This window comes from Nycticebus coucang, chromosome 5 (genome assembly GCF_027406575.1).
Source record: "Nycticebus coucang isolate mNycCou1 chromosome 5, mNycCou1.pri, whole genome shotgun sequence".
In the NCBI taxonomy this organism is placed as follows: Eukaryota; Metazoa; Chordata; class Mammalia; order Primates; family Lorisidae; genus Nycticebus; species Nycticebus coucang.
This window is the reverse complement of record NC_069784.1, coordinates 24,739,425-24,745,344: the sequence shown is the minus strand read 5'-3', so window position 1 is coordinate 24,745,344 and position 5,920 is coordinate 24,739,425. Positions and strand designations below refer to the sequence as shown.

At 42.3% G+C, this 5,920-nt stretch overlaps 1 non-coding gene across 1 annotated transcript; it reads right to left on the bottom strand.

Moving 5' to 3' along the window:
- Nucleotides 1-5,456: 5,456 nt before the first annotated feature.
- On the bottom strand, nt 5,457-5,541 carry TRNAR-UCU (transfer RNA arginine (anticodon UCU)). Its single transcript is given in 2 exon segments — nt 5,457-5,492; nt 5,505-5,541. It is a non-coding gene; the product is annotated as a tRNA-Arg (tRNA).
- Between the last annotated feature and the right edge of the window lie 379 nt (nt 5,542-5,920).

The window sequence follows — 5,920 nt, the reverse complement described above, 5'->3', positions numbered from 1 at the left end:
TACAGCTTACAAATACCCTTGCTGGGTCTGTAAGCCTTCCAAGGAAAAATGGTCATAGAAGAGGCTATGGCAAAGACCTAGAAAGATACATTAACTGGGTTGTTTCCTGCCTAGTAAACAGGCAAAGCAGATACCTACTGTGGAGATTTGTATTTGCCTGGGGCAGAGATCAAGTGAGTAGCTCCAGCTCTGAGATAGGGACTAAAAAGCTTATATCCCTTATCACAGAGGAAGATCCTCTATGGTGGTGATGGGAGGAAAATCCCTCCCACAGATTCCTCAGAGGAGATTAAGGTCAGTGGCAGTTTTACTCCACAGGGAACCAGCAGAGTTTAACACCTTCCTAGAAATCTGTGTGTGATCTCAAGCAGGAGGCTCTCCCAATACAAGGCTCAGATTTCAGATTTCTCAAGGCTACCCTTAAGGTTAATAATAATAACAATAGGAGTTGATATGCTCAGAGAAACAGCTGGTCTTTGTTCCCACCTTCATCTTACCCTCTGGGCAAACAGACTTCAATAAAAGCAGAGTGGAGCAAACACTCCATGCCATTGCCGGAACCCCACGAACTGGCAACGGACCCCTGAGCTCCCACCTTTAATTCTACTCTATGTCTCATGTCTCTTTCTTTACTGTCATTTCTAACTCTGCATTTCTTCAGTCGGTTACCAGTTTCCACAGGGCTTAGCAGACCCTGCTCCTGGGGCAGAACCCCGACAAGATTGGGGACTAGAGGCAATGCTGCATTTGCTATTAATTATGTAGTAAATATTTCAATCATTCTAAATATGGAAAAATAATAAAATATTAGAATATTAAAATGAATACACACCACAGCCTATGGGATTCATTTCAGGAATGCAAGACAAGTTGAATACTAAAAAATTTGTTAACATACTACAAAATGTTAATAGATCAAAGAGAAAAAATCTCCATAGATAATTAACAAAGAGAGATAGGTTATTTTCTTTTCTTTTTTTTTTTTTTATGGTTTTTGGCCGAGGCTGGGTTTGAACCCACCACCTCCAGCGTATAGGACTGGCACCCTATCCCTTTGAGCCACAGGCGCCACCCGATAGGTTATTTTCTTAATGTGATGAAATAATATGTATGTATTTATGTATGTGTGCAGGCGCATGCGCGCGCGCGCACACACACACACACCCTAATCTAGCTTCATGCTTAGTAGAAAAGTATTCCTATTATGACCAGGAACAAGATAAGGAAATCCACTATCACCATTATCATGAAAAATTATTTAACATCGTCTGGACATACTGTACTAACTAATGCTATTACAAGAAAGATAATATGAAGCATAAACATCAGAAAGGAAAAAGTAAAATCATTGTAATTTGAGAATATTTCCAGAAAACACAACTCAACTGAAAAATAAACTATTTTTCCTTTTTTTAAATTGATATAACTCCCATACCATAAAATAGACCCCTTTAAAAAGTGTATAATTCAATGGCTTTTTGTATTTTCAGAGTTGTGCAACTATCACCACTATTTCCTGAACATTTTCAACACTCATAAAAAAACTCCACACCCATTAACAGTTACTTCACATTCCCCCTCCCCTAATGCAACCACTAATTTACTTTTTATCTTTATGGATTTGCCTATTTTGAACATTTCATGAAAATACAATCATATAAAATATGGTCTTTCAGGACTGGCTTCTTTCACTTAGCATGATGTTTTCAAGGTTTATCCATGCTGTAACATGGATCAGGATTTCATTCCTTTTCTTTGCTAAATAATATTCCATTGAACAGATATATTGCATCTTGTTTATCCACTTCTCAGCTGCTGAACATGTGGATTGTTTCTACTTTCTGGCTATTAAAAATAATACTGCTTGGTGTGTGTCACACTTTATGGGGGCAAGACATGATTGCAAGAGGGACTTTACCTAACAATTGCAATCAGTGTAACCTGGCTTATTGTACCCTCAGTGAATCCCCAACAATAAAAAAAAAAAAAAAATAATACTGCTGGCTTGGTGCATGTAGCTCAGCAGCTAGGGTGCCAACCACATATACTGAGGCTGGCAGGTTCAAACCCAGCCAGGGCCTGCCAAACAACAATGACAACTACAACCAAAAAATAGCTGGGCACTGTGGTGGGCACCTGTAGTCCCAGCTACTTGGGAGGCTGAGGCAAGAGAATCGCTTAAGCCCAAGAGTTTGAGGTTGCTCTGAGCTGTGACGTCACGGCACTCTACCAAGGGTGACATATTAAGACTCTGTCTCAAAAAATAAAAATAATACCGCTATGAATATTCTAGTACATGTTTCTGTGTGAACTTTTTTTTTTTTGAGACAGAGTCTCATTATGTTGCCCTCAGTAGAGTGCTCTGGCGTCACAGCTCACAGCAACCTCAAACTCTTGGGCTTAAGCGATTCTCTTGCCTCAGCCTCCCAAGTAACTGGGACTACAGGTGCCCACCACAATGCCAGCTATTTTTTGGTTGTAGTTGTCATTGTTGTTTAACAGGCCTGGGATGGGCTTGAACCTGCCAGCCTCTGGAGCCCTACTCACTGGGCTATAGGCACTGACCCTGAACATATGTTTTTAATTCTCTTCAGCGTATGCCTCAAAGTGGAACTGCCAGGTCATATGGTAACTCTCATGTCTAACTTCTTGAGGAATTGCCAAAATGTTTTCCAAAGAGGCTGCACTCTACCAAGGAGGACAAAGTGAGACTCTGTCTCAAAAAAAAAGAAAGAAAGAAAGAAACTGTACCATTTTACATCCCCACAGGCAATATACAAAATTTCCAGTCCTTCCTAATACATGTGTGGTCTGTCTTTTTTATTGCAGCCATCTTAGTGGGTAAGAAGTGGTATCTCATAGTGGCTTGAACTAGAAAATTATTTCAAATAGTAAGATAAATTAATGACAAACCTTAAATTATTATTTAAAATACCAAAACAATTATATGTACATATACATACATAATATATATGCACACACTTACATACATACATATACCATTATTATACATATACTAGTTAGAAAATACAGTGGAAAATTCCAAAAAAGATAAACCATTAAGAATAAAGTTAACAAAAAGTCAACACTTACATGAAGAAAATTTAACACAATCCTGAAGATCATAAAAGGAGGGCTGTACAAATGTAAAGGCACAACAGTTCTTTTTTTCTTCCTCCTGCTCTTAAATAGGAAAACTCAACATGAATTAATCCAATTGTCGCTATTTTAATCTATAAATATAACATGACTCCAACAAAAATACCTCGTAAGATTAAAGCCACAGACCCAGGCTTCCTGGGTTCCCATCCCCACTTGCTGCTGATTAGCTGAGTATCCTTACACAAGATATTTAATCTCTGTGTCACAGAAGCTTCCTCTGTGAAAGGAGGTAATATTCAATTCTCCTTCAAGAATGGGTGGAAAAAATCTTTAAAAAAAAAAATAACAAGGGAGGACTAAACCTAATAGATATTAAAATGACACAATTCTGGTGAATCAAAATTAACACAGTCAAGGGATTAGAATGGACAATCCAGAAACCCAAAGGCACGTGGGAATTTAGAAAAGAATAGAAGTGTAATTTCAAATTAGGTAGTGAAGAAAAGGAGTGTTCACTATCAGTAATTCTTGGACGAAACTTACACTTCACTTCCTACACAAAAATATATTCCAGATGAAACAAAGATAAATAAAAACCATAAAAATAAAACCATTATAAGAAAAATACTTAATAATTTGAGTACAGCATGACCCCAAGCCTAGAAGCCAAAAAAGAAGAGATTGATAAATCCAAATATGTAAATTTCTGCAAAACAGTAAAATAAACAAAAATATAAAATCAAAAGATAGACTGGAAAAGAATAATTGTTACACATATTTCAAAGGGCTTTTTTCCTTAATGTGTAAAGAATTACAAACTAAGAAAAATGACACAGGGCGGCGCCTGTGGCTCAGCGGGTAGGGCGCCGGTCCCATATGCCGGAGGTGGCGGGTTCAAACCCAGCCCCGGCCAAATTAAAAAAAAAAAAAGAAAAAGAAAAATGACACAACATAAGACCAATGACACAACAAAAAATGAACACAACTCAAGAGCAGATAAATCACAGAAAAAGAAATACAAATTACTCTGTGTAGGAAGAGATGGTCATCTTCATTCATAATAAAATATATGAACTAAAACTACAACCAGAAACCATTTTTCACCTGTTTGAGAACATGTGGGTTGTGGGGACACAGGCACTCTCACATACTGACAGTGAAAATAAAATAGGTACAGTCTCCTTGAGGGCAATTTCCCAACATTTATCAAAGAGCACACAAATGAACCTTTGGACCAGCAATTCCACTCCTGGGAATCTATCCTACAGATGTACTTGCACTTGTGTACAATATTGTAAGAACAAGGATATTTACAGAGTACTGTCTAAAATATTAGACATCTAAATGTCCAGCTATTAGGAGCTGTTAAATCATTGATTCTATGTACAAGGGAACAAAGCAACTCTACATACACTGATAAGTGAAATAAGCAAGTCAATTGTGTTTTTTAAAGGGTACATACCACGTGTATTTATATTATTAACTAATACACAGATACTAGGTCACACGGTAACTCAGAGACAAGAGATATTAAAAACGCTGACATGCACATAAAATTAATCTGAAAAGATTTCTAAGAAATCACTATGCCTGATGGCTTGTGGAGAGAATTGCAGGAGTAGGATATAGGAATAACAAGGTTGTCTCTTTTTGGTCAATTTTTAGAATCTGTATCTTCTGCGTGAATTACTTGAACCTTATGCAAAGCAGAGTTATCAGAAGAACTGGCACTAGATAGTAATCCCGGCGTGGAGGAGCTGCCCAGCAGATTGGTCCTAGAACCTCCTTGCACCGGACTCACGGGGAAGGGGAGGGGCGGTCTCATCAGAACCGCAGCTTCCTGCGCCCCATCCCAGATCCACCGAATTAGCGTCCCGGAGTGACGCCCAGAAATCTACATTTTTAACGCGATCCCACTCGGGATTCCATTGCGTGTTCACGTTGAAGTGCTCGGGCTGGAGCGGGGTCGGCTAGCACAGCGCAGAACGAGGGTGCAGGCGCGTTTTCTCGCAGCCACGGTTTGGCTCCCGGCGTGGAGATGTCACCCGGGACCTGACCTCCACGCTCTCACCTTTAGGCCGAAACCACGAAGCCTGCTTCACTGTCGCCCAATTTCTTTCCCCCCGGCACAGCCGCCCCGCTCGGGGCCGCTCTTCCCAGGACCCAGATCGGCCGGGCGAAGCTCAGAACTGCCGAAGCCGGGGAACTGTGGGGGTCGGGACCTACTAGCCATTGAAGACGGAGGAACCGCGAGAGCACCGTGAAGTGGGGCAGGGAGTTGGGAGGTAAGTTAGGAAAAAGAGACAGAGAAGCGACGGAGTAGAAAACAAATTAGAGGGGGTAAAAAAGGACCACGACTCCGCCGGGACTCGAACCCGGAACCTTTGAATGCCTTCAGCCTCTAGAAGTCCAATGCGCTATCCATTGCGCCACGGAGCCACCTGTTGGAGCCTTCGCGCATCTGCCATATTAAGCCAGAGGCGACGGCCCCGCGCCCGCCCCACCACCCCTTCAGCGGTCCGTGTCACCGAGGCCCGACCGCCGCGTTTACAGCACCTCCAGCCGTCTCAGCCGCGAGCCGCAGGCGTCCATTCTTCCCCGGTAAGCCCTTCTCAACACGGTCGACGAGCCCCGCAAGCGGAGGGCGGCCGCAGTCCGCCAACCCCAGCTGATCGGTGTGCGGCCCGCCCCGGGCACCGCCGCACTAATCACGGTCGCGCCCTTCCCTCCCCAGCTCCCTCCTGTCCCCAGCGACCCGGCCTACCAGGTCTCTCCAGCGACCGCTTCCGCCCGGCCCGGGCCTCGCAGAGGCAGGCCC